The 20,710-nt window shown below is 41.0% G+C and overlaps 1 pseudogene; it reads left to right on the top strand.

Moving 5' to 3' along the window:
* Nucleotides 1-1,536: 1,536 nt before the first annotated feature.
* Nucleotides 1,537-7,926, top strand: LOC116583474 (annotated as a pseudogene).
* The last annotated feature ends 12,784 nt before the right edge of the window (nt 7,927-20,710 follow it).

The following is a 20,710-nucleotide window of genomic DNA, read 5'->3' as shown; positions in this document are numbered from 1 at the left end:
CAACTCTGAACAACACTTTGTCACTGCTATATTCCAAGCAAGAGTCACATCCCATCAATGAAGAGCCAGGGATGCACGTCTCTGTGTTGATACACTTAGCTCATTATTCATACCCTGTGAATTCAGGGTTTGAATTCAGGCCATACCCACACCTGAAATTATACTTGTGGATTCATCACTCTATCCTCTGTGTGTCTGTGTGTCTGTGCATGAGCACACGTGTGAATAAGATTTCAGCTACACCATATTCGTCATCTGCGTTTTTCCTTGCCTTTGGAACTTGACTCACTGTTTAGGGGAAAAAAAAAAAAAGAACAGAGAAGAATTTCTAGACCTCCTACTGTTCCTGTGTTTCAATTATTCTGCTTTTAAAAGCACATTAAGACCACCTGTAACGGCCCACATGGTAAGAGTGTTATGGTACAGTTCACGTCAATGTTTGTCTCTCCAGCACGGGGCACTAAAGAAATACGACGGAAGAGACAGTGAGGTCCTAATGAACATCATGCCACACAAAGAGACCATTTCCCAGACTAATGGCCCCTTTCAGGGACATAAATGCCAAGGCAAGGCAGGGAGCCTTCAGCTGATTACAACTTTCTAATTCCGTGAGCTTTCTTCTGTAGCAGACATTGATTTACGCAGCAAAACTCAGTGCCATGGGATAGAGAGAGATGGTTTGCTCCCTTCCGGGCAGAGCCATTTTTCTCTTTGTCTCAGTCCCCGGTTTTCATTCATTGCTCTTACTGAAAAAGTCTTTAAGAACATGTTCTACATCTCCATCGATGAACTATTTGAACATTGAGTTAAATTTTGCTTTATACTGGTTTGTTTTTCACAATCTTTGAGGAGAAAGGTCACGATGATGTTGCTTTTCAGTTTCAACTTAGAGCAGGAGCAATGACTTCAACTGTGGACCTGGTACTAAAGCAGAGTACCGGCCCCCTCTCCAGACTGACCCAATGTCATCCTAAAATCTAACAAGATTCCCAGGGGATCCATATGGGTCTTAAAGTTTGGGAAGCACAAAAGTGAGGCAAGGCAAGGCATCTCCTTTTGCAAAGTCAGTCCAATGCTTTTCAAATTTGATCACATGTTTAAAATTACATAAAGAGATTTAATAAGAGATTTTGATATAGTTGTTCTATGGAAGCACTCGCACTTTTTAAATGTACGCTTCCTTTGGGCTAATGTGCCACTGCCAAGATTAAGAACCGTTTTAGTTAATATTGAGAAGTAAATTTTTTAAAAATCCCTGGGCTTTGCAAAAAAATGCAATATAAATGTTGATTTGTATGTACATATATACCCACACACACTCATAGGCAATTTTTCTTTTTTAACTGAACCAAACAGCTGATCATAGATGATTAGAATTAAGAAAAGGAAGTAACATAGGGGCACCTGGCTAGCTCAGTCACTGGAGCATGACTCTATCCTGGGGTTGTGAGTTTGAGCCCCATGTTGGCTGTAGAGATTATTTACAAATAAAATCTTTTTTAAAATCCTTAAAAAGTACAAGTAGCGTGAAACAACATGAATCAAGTGGATGTGAAAGTATCTGCAAAGAGAACCCAGACACTACGGGATGAAGTGGAGCTTGTAAATACGGAGAAGGTTTATCCGGAAGTGCCATACGAGCATCTCGTTCTGAGTATTTACAGATGCTGACACCTGCACACACCAAGACCTGAAGGAGTGGAGACGATTCCCTACCTGCAAGTCAACAGGCCCCCCGCCACAGTTTCATGAGTGTTGGCAGAAGACTAGAGATCCCGGGTCAGAGAAGAAGGAAACGTTATCACTCACAGCACAACAGGAACAAGAACACGACCCTATGTTCATCAGTTCTGCCTGCCCCGAGGTTCTTCAGGGTGAAGCAGATGTGCTGGGATGGAAGCCTACAGGGGCTGTGGGTTAAGTTCCAGGAGAGGAATCCTGAGCTTGAGGAACCTGAATCCTTTATTACAGGAAGTAGACGCCGAACACCAGTGTGGTGCCGCCATCTTCCCAGGAACACATTTTGAGGGGACCTCAAAACACAGCAGTCTAAATTATTGAAAACTCGGTTATGCAGACGTACTTTTCAATGTGGGCTCCTTAAAAAATGATTTTGTGTTTGGGTGTGTCCAATCAAGCCAACATTTTAAACAGGAATTCAAGTATCTGTGAGCATGCTTCTATCACTTTCATTAAATCATCTTTATAAACTAAGGTTCATTAAGTATGCCTTGACACTTAACATATTAATAAATACAGGTCAAATATGAATGCATATGCACCGTGGTAAATCACTGACACTGAAAATCTGTAAAAAGGAGATGATGACCTCATTGTTATCTTCTCACACAGGAATTTGCTGCTGACGTATAACGGAAGCAACAGACATGACAACGGGTATTCATTAAGTGATAATAATTTGCCAGGCAGTGCGCAAAGCTTTGTGTGTCAATGTCGCCCATAACTTACACAAAACCTTGGCACCCATTGTGTTATAGGCATAACTATTTCATGCATCAGGATGCAGACGTTTAGAGAGCCAGCCTAGTTCAAAAAGTCGTGTGAATGGCAGCAAGGATCTAAACACAGAAGCAACCAAGTCATTCACATCCGCGTTTTTGCTAAAGAAAACACAAATAAAAAAGCGCTTAACCAGGGACCCTAAAAACACCTGATTCTATAAACAAAGTAATGGTTTCACATTTCTCACACCAGGGTATACTCGAAACCATTATATTGTATTTCTGTTTACAGGGAATTGAAAACTATTTAAAAGAAGAAAACACCTAAATTTGTGTCGCCCAAGCTTTATGTAAAAATGACACAGTATTTATGGTCTCCTGGATGCGAGAAACACAAGCATATTTTCATCCGTTGTCTCACTTTATGAAAACAAAGAAAAATGTGCACGATCTCGATTTTTAAACAATTAAGCTTATTCTTTGCACTTCACTCCCATTTCCTCCTTACGCAGGCACACATTTTACAGCTGCAGTTCTTGCCATGAATAAAATTTGGGTTTTGTCTTTCTCATTTAATTGACACAAATATTTTGAGTGTTCTTATATAAACACAGAGATTATCATTTTAATGGCTGTCAGATAGGTCTGTCCATTTACGAAAACGTTTCTCACTCACTCACCTATTCGCTAACATAAAATTGTTTTAATTTCCCTTTTCATTCTTTTGGGTTATTTCTAAACATATGTTTATATGTATATAAAAGCATGCATAACTATGGGGTATTTACCCTAAAGATACAAATGTCGTGATCTGAAGGGGCACGTGCACCGGAAGGTTTATAGCAGCAATTCCAGGAGAGCCAAACTATGGAAAGAACCTAGATGTCCATCAACAGATGAATGGATCAAGAAGATGTGGGATATATACACAATGGAATACTATGCAGCCATCAAAAGAAATGAAATCTTGCCATTTGCGATGACGTGGATGGAACTAGAGGGTATTAATGCTGAGCAAAATAAGTCCATTGGAGAAAGACAATTATCATAGGATCTCCCTGATATGAGGAAGTTGAGAGGCAACATGGGGGAGGTTGGGAGGTAGGGAAGGGAAAAATGAAACAAGATGGAATCAGGAGGCAGACAAACTATAAGAGACTCTTAATGTCACAAAACTAACTGAGGGTTGCTGGGGGCAGGAGGAGTAGGGAGAGGGTGGCTGGTTGATGGACAGTGGGGAGGGTATGTGCCATGGTGAGTGCTGTGAAGTGTGTAAGTCTGACGATTCACAGACCTGTACCCCTGGGGCTAATAACACAGTCTATGCTAATAGAAATAATAAAAAAGCATATATATATATATATATATATATATATACACACACACACACATATGTACGTAAAAGCAATATTAAACAGTGATGTCGGTATTCATTTCTAGCCACTTAAAAGGCTCTTATCAAATGGCCTTTCAGAAGCTTTGAACCAACACCGTGTAGTGACAGAACTTTCTTTATAAACGTAGTGGCACAGATTCCCATTACTTTCTATCCCCACACTCCAAATTTATTAACCTAAAATGGAACATCATTTTTTTTCTTCTTTTTTGGTCTCAGTGTAACTGGCTGCAAAGAGCAAAGCCCGCCCAAGCTAACTCGAGATCTGCTGAGACATTATTCCACCACAGCCGGAGGCAAAGGAAAATCTATAAGGCAGGGCTCGGAAGCAAAGAGAGGAAGAGAGAGCAGGAAGTTTCTGCAGGACGAGAGCAGAAGGCGCTCCTTCATCATCTGTCGGCTCTGTGCACCGCCTGTCCTGTCTTCCAGGAAGACCTAACACAATCTCTCTGAGTCTCTCACGGGAACAAACTCTCCAGAGAGAATTCGATGGGCTCCCCACCTTCCTTTGGCTCCTGCCCTGACGTCCAACACCGCAACACACGTCTGCCCCTCCCCACCGCAAACTGCTGACACAAGCAGGACTCGGAAGTGACAGAATTCTCAGAGAGGACGTTTCCTTGAAGGACATGCATCGAGGTGCGCTGGGGGTCCAGGTAAAAGGCAGATTGTGCTACTCCGCATTTCTAACGATCTCCCAAGTGATGCTCCTGATTGGGGGACCAGACCTTGAGCCACAAAGGAAAAGACCACCCGTTCTCCAACTTGGCTGCACAGTAGAATCACCACGAGTGGTTTAACATACTAATTTAAAAATAAAATATATATATTTTTATTAACATAGAGTGTATCATTTGCCTTAGGGGTATAGGTCTGGGACTCATCAGACTTACACACTTCACAGCACTCCCCATACTAACTTAAACATTCGGAAGCTGAGAATGACATAGCTTCCCTACAAGGACAATTCTGTTCCCTAGTGGACCACGGGCAGTATCAGGAGACATTTTTTTGTTATTACAACGTAGAAAAGGGAGGCTAGGTTACACGCGTGGAAAATCTCGAGGTTAGAGATGCTGCTCAACACTTTGCAGAGCACAGGATAGCCCCGGAGAAAGCATTATCCAGCCCCAACGTCAGTGCCTGCAAAGTTGAGGGACCCTTGGGGCGCTTTACTCCAAATCACGCCTAGTACACCCGCTGTTTACTGGTACAAAATTAACATCAAAATACGGCACTGATGGATAATTGGCTAATATATGTGGAAACATGTTAACTGAGTAAATTGGCTTTTTCTAACTGTGACAAAGACTAGAAGAAGCCAGTGGTGTATTTAGTTCTCTTTACAAATACACTAGGACAAGAGAGGAGAAATCTGCCTGTTTTGGCAAATTCCGGAGGACTTGCCTTTGAAACTTTCGTTTCATTGAAATCATGAGTCCTGCAAGAGAGATTTTGGAGAACGATGCATCGTGCCGTGATGCTTTTAAATCTCAAATTCCACAGGAAGGGATTCCGTGTGTTTTAACATGTTATTCTTTGCATTGTGCAGTGCAGCTAAGTGCTTTATAAACAGGGTGTTTTATGACCTCCTTGAAAAGTAAACGACCCCGCATCGGCAGGATGAAAGTGGAAGCTGCCTTGGACCACTGAATCAAAGAGATAAACTTAGCACTCTGCAGAAAGTTGCAGGGGATGCTTCTTGAGAACCACTCAGGAAGGGCTTTTTTATGAATTTTATTTCATGCAGTAGCTTATCTTGTATTTTCTGTATTTCCTTTGGAGTGCTGAAAAAATTCTTCACAGAAGAAAAAAAAAAACAAACCGTCAGTTGGCATTTTTACTGAAGCACAGAAACCAGATATACGAATCAAACAAATGAAAAGAAAGCACATTTGTCACCCAGGACTCCAGAAGCAAAAAAAAAAAAAAAAAAAAATCAAAACACTGGAAGACAGGAATTATCAGGAAGTTTTATATAACATTCCAGTAAATGACAATAATGGAAGCATTTTCGGTGCCGATGCCAACAGTTAACTCATAGCCCTCCCTAAGTTAAAAAAAAAAAAATTAGAACAATGACAATCAACTTTTTCTTTGACCATCAACTTTTGATGACTGTGTGTATACATATAGGTGTGTGCATACATATATATATATATACATATAGGTGTGTATACATACAAAATGTCTATGACACGTATTCACACACACACACACACACACACACACACACAGAACTTGCAGGATGGACTTAAAATGCAGAGGATCACGAGTCAGATTTTTTACATAAATATGCTTTTAAGTTAGGTTGAGTTTCCTCTATACACATGCAATGCATCCTTTTTATTTTGCCACCTTATTATAAGATAAAGAGACATAAAAGGAAAAAGAAAAAGAGTAGTTCAAGAGTAGACAGTATCACGAACAGAATGACTATTATTCCCAATTGTTGAATTGATCAACCAATAGCCATTCCTGATTGCTAAATACTCAGAAGTCTGGGCCCTTACAGAGACTCAGACTCCAAAAAAGCATATTTAAATACTTCTAAAATAGTCTACATATGAAACGGATTTCATACGACCTCTATTTATTTTTTCAGCCTAAAAATTAAATTATAGTTACTCCCAGTATGTCTTAAAATCTTCCCAGGACAACACAAGGGAGCCTCTGAATTTCTGCAGGACCTCTCTGTGCATTTCCTCCAAGCAAGAGCTGCCCCAGTTGCCCAGACCCAATCAAAGAAAAGTTCACCCAATCCCAACCAAAGGAGTATCGTGGCGGTGGATTGGTGTGCACGGTCCACTTTTGAAGTCAGGCCACTTTGTAGAAAGACCATGCACGATTTGGCTGGAGAAGCACTTTCTGGTTTGCGGCATTGGACCAACGTCCCAAAGGAATTTGTCGATTGTATCATCTTTGGTCCTACTGATGTGGCTGGAGAGGTTGCCTACAGAGCTGGCTTCTCTGACAAGACTCGTGCTCACGCCATCACCATGGATTACAGCTCCGCCCATCAAACCCAAGACTACGCGTGTTGGTTTGATAACTTCTGGGCAGGGTGGTGGGGTCATGACCGTGAATGTCTGGAGGCTGTATTTATCATTCAAGGAAAATAAGGAACATGATGCTTCATCTTCATGAGGCCAAGACTTTGGGTCAGCAAGCACCCTTACTTAGTCTCTAGCTTCACACTAAATTTCCTATCATTAGAGCTCCCTGCCGTGGTCAAGTTCTTCCCCAGTGAGAAAATGGGTCACTGCGCAGATGGACTGACCACCGGCTTTGCTCTTTCCCAGATGGACTGGCATGAGTACACCTTGCCCTTACACAGCTTGGCCAAAAAGGCCTAGGACTCCTCTCTGATGCTCCACTCTTCAGAGTGCCAGGAAAAGATACAGATCACAAAGATGATGGCATTTCTCCTTCCTCTCTGAAGCAGATGGCCAAACTCAAAACTGCATTCATCAAGCCCTATGGCACACGAACAGCTGCAAATGCTTCTCTCCTGACTGATGGTGGATCAACAATGCTCCTTACGGCAAAAGAAAAAGTTCTGGCCATGCACTATCCTCCGAAGGCATATGGGAGAGACCTTGTGTATGTTTCTCACGATCCAAAAGATCAAATTTCACTTGGACCCATGTATCCAAAAGTTCTGGAAAAGGCAGTATTAACAATGAATGATACTGATGTTTTGGAACCTTATGAAGCCTCATGACGTCTTCTGAAGCCTCATGACCTCTCATGATGTCTCATGAAGCTTCTCAAGTCAGATAGTGGCTCATTTTAAAACTGTGGATTCTGATTAGTTTGCACATAACTACGTGGGAAGAAACACCAAAGCTGGATCACCTCCTTTGGAGGAGGTTTCATATGTAGACTATTTTAGAAGTATTTAACAATGGAGGTGGACCCTGGGACACCAATCTGGAGCTAATGGTTGCCAGGTGGCCAAGGCGGCTGCCAAGATCATGGAAGGAAGGAGGCCAGTAAGGCTTAGTGGCTTCCTGGGCAGCTGCAGGGCTGGGCTATGGTATATTGGGGCAAGCTAATCCAAGATAAGAGAAAAAAAGGTGACATGGGACACTCACTTTGGGCAGTGCCAAGTGAAATCTGGAGCTCCTAGCTCCACCTAGGAAAACACAAATTGTGACCTTCTGTGAAATACTTTGGAATGAAGCCTTACTGGTGTTCTGAGCTTTCCAGTAATCCTGGCTTACCGTTACTGCCTTTGGAGGGATTTTGTAGTGACCAGAATCTCACACCCTTAAACACGCACGTTTAAGCAACTATTTTTGGTCTCTAGTTGTATTAAAGGCTAACTGAGTGGTTGGAATTGGGGCAAGAGGTTAGCTGAGATTTGGAATCGTCTTTGCAGCATTTCTAAATTTCATCCCTTCCTATTTGGGATCTAAGGAGAAGTGTTTTCTATAACATACAAAGCGATGTGTCTAAAGAAGCTTACTTACGGAAAGAGAATTCAGTTTCCTGTGGCTGAAAACTTGCAGCGGATGTTTGCATATAGAAGTATCCTGTTAATCTTAATGAGGTGAAAAAATATTAAAGAAAAAAAAGAAATAAAATTCTATACCATGTTTCATTTCATTTTGTATTAAAAAGAGAGTTGAGGGTCTCAGCTAACGTCCCCAAATCTGTGTTGGGGATTTGTGAGGAACTAATACTTATGGAGTAGGCAATGTGATTTTATTTATTTATTTTTTACATTTCTTGCATATTTCATCTTTACAGAAACACGCTTTAGTTAAGATGGAATTGGTAGAGAGAGAAAGTGAACATGAATCTTCTTTGCAGGAGGACACAAGGCCAGTATTGGAATTGGGAGTCTGAACCCAAAGTCACGGGTCCTGGACCATCTCCTGCTCTCTCATGTCACTGGGGATACCCCTCCAACTTTTCCAGGACGTGCCTGCCCAGACTCATTCGAATGCCATGTTGAGTGGAAACCTGACTTTCAGCCAACGTACTGCTGGTGCAGACTGATTAGATAAGAGGTAACAGCCAGTATGGATGGCGGAGGTCACGGACACAACCGGATGGGTCAAACCACAGCCAGTTCCCAAAGAGGACTCTGGTACCTCATCCCTACATTTGGATTTGTGATTCTCCTCAGCGCTCTGGCTACCTTCTCTCTGCCGTTAAGCCTTGTAGTGGGGACTTTTCAAATAATCTGGAGCTAACTGGGAAGTCCTACCAGGTTTGGGGATGGCCTGACACCCTGATGTCATTTGAATGCTGTGTGTACGTTTAGGTACTCCACCAGCATTGAAGTGAGTCAGATCCAGAATCATAACCTCATGAGGTTTGGTAAAGCAGGGAGAGATTTTTGGAGGAAACTAAGGAGCCCTAGACATGGACTGGCTCCTGGGCTTTGGCCAACTGCCCAATAATGCCAAGCAGTGATCCTTCCCACTCCCCAACCCCATTCCCCAACGCCCACCATGCTCTCCAAGACTTCTCAGCATAATCATGGGATAAGGCAGTCTATAAATGGGTCATGGAAAATTCTATAAATTTAATCACTCCATACATGATTACACGTGTAATTTTTTGATGTGAACAATACAGATGCTACTCATAGGCACATATTGTAGACCTCTGTGACTTTAGAGGTTAATTCCTATTCATTTTTACCTAATTATTTATTGCTTCATTTTATAATACATGTATAAGTCACATTAATAAAATGAATACATGTGGGTGCATGTATATTCTGGACATTGTCTATTTTGGCCATAATGATCTTAAAAGGATCCTTTTAAATAAAACTGTTCATTTCCCATAGGTTTCAAAGGACGTTCAAGCTTTGATGCATCAACCATTATCTGTGTAGGACTAAATAGGTGTCCTTTATTGAAATGCCAGACATAAGCCTTTTAAACTTTGAATTTCCCAGCTCTGTAGAGTTGGCTCCCGTGCATAAGAGCGAAGATACGCTCTCTTGAGGGTCATCTGCTTAAAGAAGAGCACAGGATGTTGGGCTAAATTAGGTGTGCAAGGAGACATTAGCCTGTGGGCTCACTTCCAGGCAGGCAGGTACATCCTTGTGGTTGCAGAGCTCCGAATATTGGTTTGCAGGTGGAGTCCATGCAGGGAGGGCGTGTGGCAGGGCAGCGCAGGAGGGAGCATGCTGGCGCTGGGGTTCTTCTGAGTGCGTGGCTATGCTCACGGTCTGGCTCCCCAGTGCATGGAGACTGACTCGGGGGAAACCACAGACACCAAGAGCAGACTCGTTAGATAAGAGGTAACGTCCAATATGGATGAACACGTGGTAGGTGAGATCAGCTGACAGGAGCCCGGGCCTTGTCAGCCTTATGAAGAAGCGACGGCTGCAGTTAGCCACAGGCAATGCCCTGTAGGTACAAGGAGCATTCAGGAAGGGAAGCCAAGCGGCGAGACCCCAGCTACGATGCCTAGCCATGCCCTCCGTGTGGACACAAGCATTATGTGGGCACAGAACGTTTTTCTCCAGGAAGAAGCTGAAATGCTGACCTGGACGGACAGACGACTGGCACAGAAATGGGACAATGAACAGAGATGAGGGACACTTGACCGGAGCTATTTCGCTGAGGGGACTATCTGCAATGTGTCTGAGGCCCCCAACAGGCTTTACCGCCTTGCACGGATGTCCTAGCATCAGATGCAACGGTGCTGGGCTTGTCAGAATCAACCACCATTCTCTTTCCCTCATGACTACACCTGTGTGCTCCCAAAATTACATTTGTGCAGAATGTGTGTTTGCCACCAAGACACCCAGACGTGTCCCAGAAAGAAATACTCAAAGACTTTGCAGGATTCAGGAGCATCTCAGGTATCTGCTGGTCACTCTATACTCAAATTCTTCTTTCGTCAAGAGTTGAGGAATAAGTCAAAATCTATGTCTTCCCTAAAGGACTGGTTCCTATTGTGTGTACACCGAAAAAATGTGGAGAACTTCTGCGGTTGTGATTAAAAAACCCAAGTATCTGACTCTATGAGATTATTTATTTTTACGGATATTTTTTAAATGTATGGGGAAACGCTGCTCGGCTCTAAGTGATTTTAGCCCTCCTCAAGTTAAGGTTTGACTTAATACATTCTTCTTGCCAACACCATATGCATTAATCATCGCAGCCGCCAGAAACCGGGCTGTCGGTGGGAGGGAGTGAGGGCCAGAAATTAAGTAGGTGTTTGTTCAAAACATGAAATCATAAGATTTAAGTTAAATTGAGAGCACAGCAAGAAAATGGTTTCCCTGACTGTGACAGAAATGAACATCTCACACCATCATCCGCTAATAATGTACCATAGTAAAATGTTATTACAACGAAGCATTTCTTTGACAAGCCACCTGTTGAAGTTTTCAAAAGAGAAACAGAAAAAAATCACATTAAGTTATTTTTCGCTGCTTACCCCCATAGGCATAATAAAAATCTCAAAAATAGTTTGAAATACCATGGCTATGAAATATGCTAATGGTAGCAATAGGAAAAAAAAAATCTGTATTCTAAAACTTTATCTCAACTTTTATTAGCACTTGGGGAAGGAAAGGGAGAAAAAAAAAGATACAGTGAATTTCTCAAATGCAAACCTCTCTTTTCAATCTGCAAATACTCATTGCTTTCAATGTTGGCATCAATATTCTAAAATTTAGACCCGGCAATGATGGTCTCTACGTGACGACACAAATTAGCTAAGTATAGTATATTTGATTGACAGGATCTTCCTTTTCTTTTTTTTTTTAACTTGCCTTTAAAAATATTTTAGATAAAAAGGGTGGCTTTTAAAAATCCTTTGTCTCCAAATAGAGTCTAGAATGTTAGAATCACATATAAGACAAACGAGAGGAACATTCTATGAATCCTTTCTGTGCATCTCTAGAGCTTCTCACGATCAAATGTCTTCTAAGGTTCTTGATGAAAGATTGAAGCCATTCGCCTGACCGCTTACGCCTCAATCATTATTAAATAATGCTCATAATCTAACACAGTATCATACTTGAAAGCCCAGGTTCATCTTTGAGGCACCTGACCTCCTGACTTACCACAAGAGGATGTGGTTGGGGGCATCGCCAGCTTCAAGTTTCAGAACTCCTTACTTCAAGGTTTCTAGGGAAGAACACAGCCCAGCGTACCGTGTGTGCCTTTCAAAGAAACAAAGCAATTTGACCACATAAACCCTAAGCTCGCGGTTAGCCCTCCCAGGATTTCAGTGGGTTTCTGACACGCCTTAACCCGCTCTTAGAAGAAAGCTCCAGAGAATAAAGAAAATCGCTGGCAATCTAATCAATGAAAAGGCTGAATTTAAATCCGATGCATTTCCGGAAGACAGTGGTTCCTCTTTCAAAAATCACGCAAATGCAAGCCTCCCAGACAATGAGAACTTCTCTTTCATACTTTAAGATGAACTGTCTATGTAAAATCAAAAACAAGGAAATAAAGCAAAAGCCAACACCAAGAACAGTAACACTCATTATACAGAGCATGCATAGGTTTTATGTAAACTTCTCTGAATGCATAAGGCTGTCTGTTTAATAAGGGTGCATACTTTCAGTTCTAACGGGTAAGTTTCTATTAAATTGTCTACATTTAGGCTTCCCAAGCAGGCACAGCATAAGGTGACTGGTTCAGATACTCATCTCTGAGTCCAGAGAGTAAATGAACATGTTTTCATTCCCGATGCAACAATGACTCAGCTTAATTGAACTTGATCAAATAACCAGATCCACCGTTATTTAAAACATTATGGGAAAAGTATGATGGGAAAAGTAAGGTCTACATATTAGGCAAAAGGTAACTTCTACAGTTCTATCAGAATCTTTTTATATGATCTGACTTAAATATCATATAATTTTAGGACTTTTGACCACCCTCTCCAATCCTAACTGAACTTGCTGGAATTAATGCAGAAGGAGAAGAGCTATTTGTTCACCTCCCTGAAGTGTGGAATTACCCTCTGCCTCACTCTGAATTTCCTTCCGATCCCACTGATGCCTGAATATCGGCAGAAGAAGAATCAGACATGAACTCATAACCAAGACTCGGAGATGCAGGGACACAGGTGTGGTGTGGCTTTACCAGAGGGCTATGGCTTATTCATGAAGAAGCTCTTGGAATGTCATTCTCCCCTAAGATCTGCTGAAAGCAAGAGGGTCACCCATAGTACCAACAAAACTCAATAACTGATTATTGACATCTCATTTTTAAGTTGGGCAAAAATGGAAGCACCAAGAGGAAAAATTCTCAAAATCTGTCTCATCCTTCCAGGAGGGAACAAAATTTTCATTAACTGCATTACTACATAGACAGGATCTACGAAAATTGGCTCTGTAATGAATGTGTCCCGAAATAGGGGTCTATAAACACAGAATAATAATTACTCTGTGATAGGGATGTTAAATTGTCTCGTGTGCATGAATGTCTAAAGACTGTCATCACAAACTGTGTGTCTGAGAATGAGAAAATCCAGGCAAAATGAAGTCAAGGAGAAACCACCTTTCCAACTACGAGGAATTTGTACCTGATTTCACATATTTCAGAGGCAAGTTCTATGGTTTTCATATTTTGATCTCCTTTTCGAAATATCATATTTCCATTTAAAACACCAATGAGATGAAGTTAAAAGCATTTCAAATTTCTATCATACTTTTATTTTTTCAACAGACACAATCCAAAGTGTCTAAAGTCAATCTTTTGTGGGCGCATTCTTTTCATGACTTGATTACAAGACCAAAGACCTGTAATCTCATTTATTTTTATTTTTATTTTTTAAAGGTATTCTTTATTTATTTGAGAGAGACAGAGATAACAACAGAGACATGAGCAGGGGAGAAGGAAGGAGACTGAAGGGGGAAGGGAGGGGGGCTCCCTACTGAACAGCAAATCCTACATGGGGCTGGATCCCAGGACTCTGGGATCATGACCCAAGCCCAAGGCAACGCTTAAGTGACTGAGCCCCCCAGACACCCCCTGTAATACGATTTATTTATTTATTTATTTATTTATTTATTTTTGCAATACGACTTAAAAAACATACTCTTTTGCAGTAGAAAATATTAGAGATAAAAACAATTATTTTAAAAAAAAACTTTATGGCAGTATTTATGATAATTGGCATAAAATGAATATCCTCTGTCTTTGTACTTGAGAAGGTACATAAAGTTCTAAATAGCCCTAAGTATGTTCCTGTTACACATGGAAAAGAGAGAAAAGGAAGTGCTATTTTAGGACTAAGTGCCTAAAAGGAAGGGTCAGCCCATGTCCAGTGGATTTCCATGTTGGCTGTTCACAACTTCTGCTTTTCATAAAAAACAAGATGGTGGAAAGGTGGTTGGGGTAAAAGTGAGCTGTGTTGGATAAAGAACACACACATGAACTCTGGAACCATAACCGAAACCTGCCTGGCACATTTGTAGTCAACGACACTCCGTAAGTGTCTCTACTAGTGTCTCTACCCTCTACTAGTATCTGGTAGCCTAAGTGGAGAATGTTCTAGAATATTTCATACTACTTCGCTAATCACTGTAATTTCTCCTACTCCTAAATCTTAATGGTCTTTCTTCACTACCTTTCCAAGTCCGAATCGGGACTTGGTCGCTGTGTTATACGGTGGTGGCCTCAACGTGCACGAGACACGTTGACGTTAATGATGTTCACATATTAAATTGATCTGTCAGGGCTCAGTGAAGCCGTGAAATGACTCCAGTGATTTGGACTCTCTCCATCCGTGAAATATTTTAATGCCATAAAAGATGCTTAATTCCAACATGTAATAGGTATTCTGCGTTTTAAATTCCATCTTTCTGGAGCAGGTAATAGAATAATCCTTTCTCTTTACTAAAAAGAGTCCAGGATGCAGTGTTACATAAAACAAACCACTTGCTCAGCAGCATTATACACTCTTCCATCTGAATTATCCTTGCGTATCATTATGAACTGTGCAGACTTGTTGCTTATGCAATTAGAGAGTCGCAAGTGTACAAATTGGAGGATCTAAAATGCCGTGATGACACCCATCTAAAACAGAGGTGTAGGGGTGCATGGGTGGCTGGCTCAGTGTGTTAAAGCCTCTGCCTTCCACTTAGGTCATGATCTCAAGGTCCTGGGGTTGAGCCCTGCATTGGACTCTCTGCTAGGCAGGGAGCCGGTTTCCTCCTCTCTCTCTCTCTCTCTCTGCCTGCCTCTCTGCTTACTTGTGATCTCTGACAAATAAATAAAATCTTTTAAAAAAATGAAATAAAACAAAACAGAGGTGTAAATAACTTGTCATTTCAACAAGACTTATCCAAGGAACACACTTCATTACTAGGAATCATTTGTGAAAAAAGAAAAAAAAAACCCTCAGATTTTCCTGACGTTTCCTTAAACCATGACAACGATCGAAAAACAGTTTCTTTTCATTTATTCTGCCTAACATTCTTTCCGTCAGTTTGTCACAGAAAACAATTAGCTACAGAGAAGCAAAAATTACCAAAAAACTTCTGTGAACTAATGAATCACTGACATGTTATTGTGAAAGACTAATTCTAACCTATTATAATTTTTTGTTATGACTCACACAATTACAATTTTAGAATATGTGACTTTTAAACATCTAATTCATTACTTGCTATCTAGTTATAATTACCAGTATTAGAAATGCATTAGTCAAATTATTACAGATAGTTAAAGAACTAAATAACATAGAATACGTATGTAAAAGAAGTAGCTGAGTATTTAAATGTCCCCTTGTCTTCTATTAAAACCTTTGAATTAGCAGTATGTCTATGGAGAATTCTCTAAATGTTTATCCCAAACTGTTCAGGTATTCCTAAACCCTCAACATTATTAAGCATTCTGAGCTCTAAGAACCATTCTCTAACCCATCACACATTCAGAGAGATTCATCTGAGGCTCCATCAACCAAAGGACTTCTCATTATGACTTAATAATATCACCATCTTCTCTGTTACTACTGTTACTTGCAATCAGAAGCAACCTCAGGAAGTCACTCCTTAACCATGAGCAAGCACTGATCCATTTTGCTTCATTTTGTACTTGGTGATTGCGAGAACACACGGAAAACATATAGGAAGCCTGTACGCCGTGGAAAATACTGCTAATATTCTATCCAAGTTTTTGTTCCCAAGACTACTGGGCCACCCGCACACATCGTCATATTCACTGTTCATCTGCTCCCCAAATAAATGGTCCTGTTTCTATGAAAGAAGTCCACAGGCTACTGTACACAGAGCACCCAGGGAGATCTATGAACTAGCTTATCCGTACCTAATGGAGTCCTAGACTAGCTTATCCACAGCAGAATGTAGCCAGTCTGTAGACTAGTTGACTCATATCTAGTGACATCTATAGACTAGATGACCCATTCTTAATCGACCTAAAGATTAGCTTATCCATAATCCAGTTCAGTCTGTAGAATAGCTTACCCAAACCCAATGGTGTCTGCAGACTAGTTTGCTTGTGTGGAGTGAAGACTAAAGATTAGCTTACTCACTCTCAATACACAACACAGACCACCTTGCCAACGATTCAGTTAAGCCTACAGACCATCTTATTAATACACAGCTAAGTAGACAGACTACCTTATGCATATCCAGTGGAGTCTGTAGACCACCTTATCCACACCCAAGGAAGTCTGGACATTACCTTTCCCAAACCCAGTGTAGTCTATAGACTAGTTTCTTCATACCTAGTGAAGTCCATAGAATAGTTTACCAATCAATACTCATTGACTCTGTAGACTAGCTTATCCATATCCAGGGAAGTCTACAGATTAGCTTTCCCATACCCATTGTAGTCTATAGACTAGTTTACTCATACCTAGTGAAGTCCATAGAATAGTTTACCAATCAATATTCATTGACTCTGTAGACTAGCTTATCCATATGCAGTGGAATCTACGGACTAGTTCACTTAAACCTAGTAAAGCCTTAGCCTTAAAGCCTAGTAAAGCCTATTCATACCCAGTGGAATCTGTAGACTAGCTACTGATAGCCACTAAATTCTACATACTAGCTGACCCATACCTAATGGAGCCTGTCAACTAGCTCATTCATGCCCCGAGAAGTCTGTAGATGTTCTTACTCATACTTAGATTAGCATATGAAGTAGCAGACTCATGTCTGCTGGAGACTATAAACTAATTCACCCATACCCAAATACTTGTCTATCAAATAATCATGGCTCTTCAGTATCTAGTTATGTAAGGAAATCTTCTCAGGTCACACACATTGTTATTAAAGGAAACAAGTTGCATTTCCTTTTAGATTAAAATGACACATCTTTAGCAGCAACACTGTTCTTCTAAAAGTCATTTGGGTGTTTCACGGTGTCCGACACATCTAAATAGAAGCACCTGGGCCCCTCTTGAGGGACCTAGCTGACATTTTTGCGAACATCTCCATTTTTCAATACACAGTGAAATCCGCCAATGCGCCTCCTTCGATTTACAAAAAAAACTCTGTTGGGACTAAATGTATTGCTCAATATTAGTGACTGTTTCACAGGGGTTCCTAATACAATTATATCTTGCTTTCTCTGCATGGTTTCCAGTGTCTTTTTATATTTATTCAACCATCAGACCCAAAAAGAGTATATTGCTTTCATTGTGTTGCTTTTGTTTACTAATGACCAGGTATTCATGGAGTGTCCACCATGTCAGGAATGACAATAGCACTGACAATAATGAAGTCAGCAAGTGACCTATGATCTGTGCCTGCCAAGACTTTATTAATATCTAGGAAAATCCTGAATTAATAATAAAGTAACAATAACAACATCAAGAATAACAGTAACCATACTCACTGAACATATCTTAAGGGGCAGACAACACGAAAGGCAATGAAATTACTATCACGAGGAAACACTTATATTTTGAAAAACCCAATTTACGTCATAATATAAATGAGACAGTAGCATACTTAGATTATAACACCTAGCATATTTTAATGTCTATTGTTATCTCTGCCTCCTACTAAGTTATGCCTCTGAGATCTGGACCTGCCCTCTGGAAACCAACAGCCTACAGTCATTTCTTCCAACTTGTGACTTTCAATTACTTCAACATCAAGATGCTGTCTTTTCGAAGGATGCCTGGTGGCTCAAGTCACTTCAGCATCTGACTCTTGGTTTCAGTTCATGTCTATCTCCACCCGTTCCAATGCCCCCTAAATACCACTCCGTGTCCAACCTCACCTGATGCATGGAAGTATCCCAGACATTCCCTCATTTAATTGCCTTTAAATTGTGGGGGCAAGGAGGGCACTGAAAACCTCAAAAGGGGTGGATGGAACGTGAGTAAGTGGGGAGATTCATATGTATAAAGGGCTGATGCCTGGTCATTGACACTCTATGAAGCTTATGCTGCAATGAACACACCTACTACCTTCTTCTTCCACAAACATTTTCAAAGCCCAAACCCAGACTTCCCTTTCACACTAAAATCTTTCCTTTAGGGTGAGCACAACCATAGCAACAAAGCAACAAAATAGAGGAGCCAGCTATGGACGAAATGTAATTTGTGGGCAGGGAAGTGGTCACAGGTCCTTCTCTCTCATCTATCTGCACTAAGCAAACAGCACAATCTGGAAATAAAACGTGGGGTTCCTTAGGGAAACACTAGTATGGGGTGTGAGAATTCCCATTAAACCGCTGCATCGACTCATAGTTTTAATGCTTGTATATATCTGTAGAAAAGATCAGTCATTTGGCTGACTGAAGTTAAAAAAAAAAAAAGGTGAAATTTCAATGTAGTGGGTGGGCAGCAATTAGGAAGTGCCAAAATCATGACATGCTGAGAGCAAAGACGTAATGACTCGAGTAAGTGCTTAATTAATACATGGCAAAAAGGAGGTCTTTTCTAGGAAAGAAAATGTGATGGTGAGTAAGTTTTCTGGTGTTTAACTTTGAAAGGTAGTGATTTGGGACCTCCTGCTCTGTATTTTTAAGATCTGTTTGTAAATCTGAGTTAAAGCAATCATTTGAAGGGGGAATTCCTGCATTATCTGGCAGGCTCCCCGTCATTCCTCCGTGATAAGACTTACAGATCTGCCAGGCGCTGATTCATCACTCTGCTCTCTTTATTGCATCTTTAGAAATCAACTCTACAGAGAATCGAAAGGGAAATTCATGTGTTTGGCACATGCATTGCAAGATTCTGCTCATTTCGTGGCCTCTTGCAAGGCACAGGTGGTAGAGATGATACATTTGCTGTTCTTTTCTTAATATGGCTTAGGTCCAGAGTCACAGAAGTGGGTCGCTAGCAATTTCCTTTATCTGCTTAAAGGGTTCCCTTTACTCCTTTAAGTACAGGAGTACTTAAAGGTACTCCTGGGCTGAGTACGGCCAAGTCCAGAATCATGTAAGCACATACACATGTACAGAGCTGGATCACTGAGCTGACGGATGGTGGTCGATCACCCCAGGAATGTCTGGCATGACCCAGGGTATACGAGTCCAGGGAAAGATGTCATTTTTCAAGGAGCCCAAGAGATTCACTTCAATCCAGGACGCAGAAGCAATGTTACATCCTAAAGTGGCAATTACCTATGTAGCTTTCCAACAGCCTTCAAGCTACCATCAGACCTCATTGCACCCAACCCCCTTTTGGACTGATAATCGACCAGGACTCTGGGTGTCACGAGGCGGCTAACAGTCAATTCTTACGCACCCGATTAAAATTGGTATCAGGAAATCAAGTATGTCTCTATCACAGTGATTCATGGACTGTGCTTATAGGAAGCACTGTGAGATCATTTTTAAATTTCCCTTCCTTGGGGCACCTGGGTGGCTCGATGGGTTAAGCCTCTGCCTTCAGCTCAAGTCATGATCTCAGGGACCTGGAATCAGCCCCACATCGGGCTCCCTACTCAGTAGAGAATCTGCTTCCCCCTCTCTCTCTGTCTGCCTCTCTGCCTACTTGTGATCTCTGTCTGTCAAATAAATAAAGAAAAATTAAACAGAAAATTTCCCTTCCTTAAGTCAGAGCACCCATAAACTTAAAACCAAAGCAGATTTCAGAGCTGGGCTTTCCTTTGGGGGGGTGGGGGGGGTGGGTAGAGACACCAGAAAATACACTTCTGTTTTTATTCAAGACACTGTTGATTTTATTTCATCAGCATATTTCCAACCTACTAATATAGGATCTTCTAATATAATTTTATGTTAGACACCTGCTTACAGATTCCTCTCATCTTTCAGTAGAACAAGGATTTGATTCCAAGGGTACAAACGAGAGGTTTGATATTTTAATGGAATGTTGTTCCTGGAATCTCAGAATTCACAGTTTAGCTTCCTCTATCAGAGACTCTGAAGTAACACCTGTTTTCTTTAAAAAAACAAAAACAAAACTAGTTTCCATGAAGGAATTCTGAATTTAGTTTGTGGTTCTCCTTTAAACGTCAAGGAAGATTAGGAGACAATACACCAAAACATTTATGCTCTGAAAAAGAGAGATTCCTATTTTTTCTTCTTCTCACCTGTCTGTAAGTGTCAGCTTTTCTCCTAGCGTATAATTATTTTTATCATTGCTATTGTTCTTTAAAAGATACCAAAACTCGGTAATTTCAAAGTTCTGAAATTTTTTGTGTAGCTCCAAAATTCATTAATGATACGGGAGCATCAGCAATGCTGTCTGGAATGTTGTAATTCGTACGATTAATCATCCTAACTGAAGGCTACTCTGGGTCATCTCTTTCCACCACCTTTTCCCATCTTGTTTCAAACAAGACACCTAAAAATCCTTGTCCTGCTTCCTTGAATCCCTTGGGCATGAGTCTGTTAGGACAAAGAGGAAAAAAAAATCATCTGCACCATTTTCAAAAAGAGACAGCTCTCTGAGTCACTAACACTGT

The sequence above is a fragment of the Mustela erminea genome, chromosome X (genome assembly GCF_009829155.1).
Source record: "Mustela erminea isolate mMusErm1 chromosome X, mMusErm1.Pri, whole genome shotgun sequence".
Lineage (NCBI taxonomy): Eukaryota > Metazoa > Chordata > Mammalia > Carnivora > Mustelidae > Mustela > Mustela erminea.
This window is presented reverse-complemented; position numbering and strand designations above follow the sequence as displayed.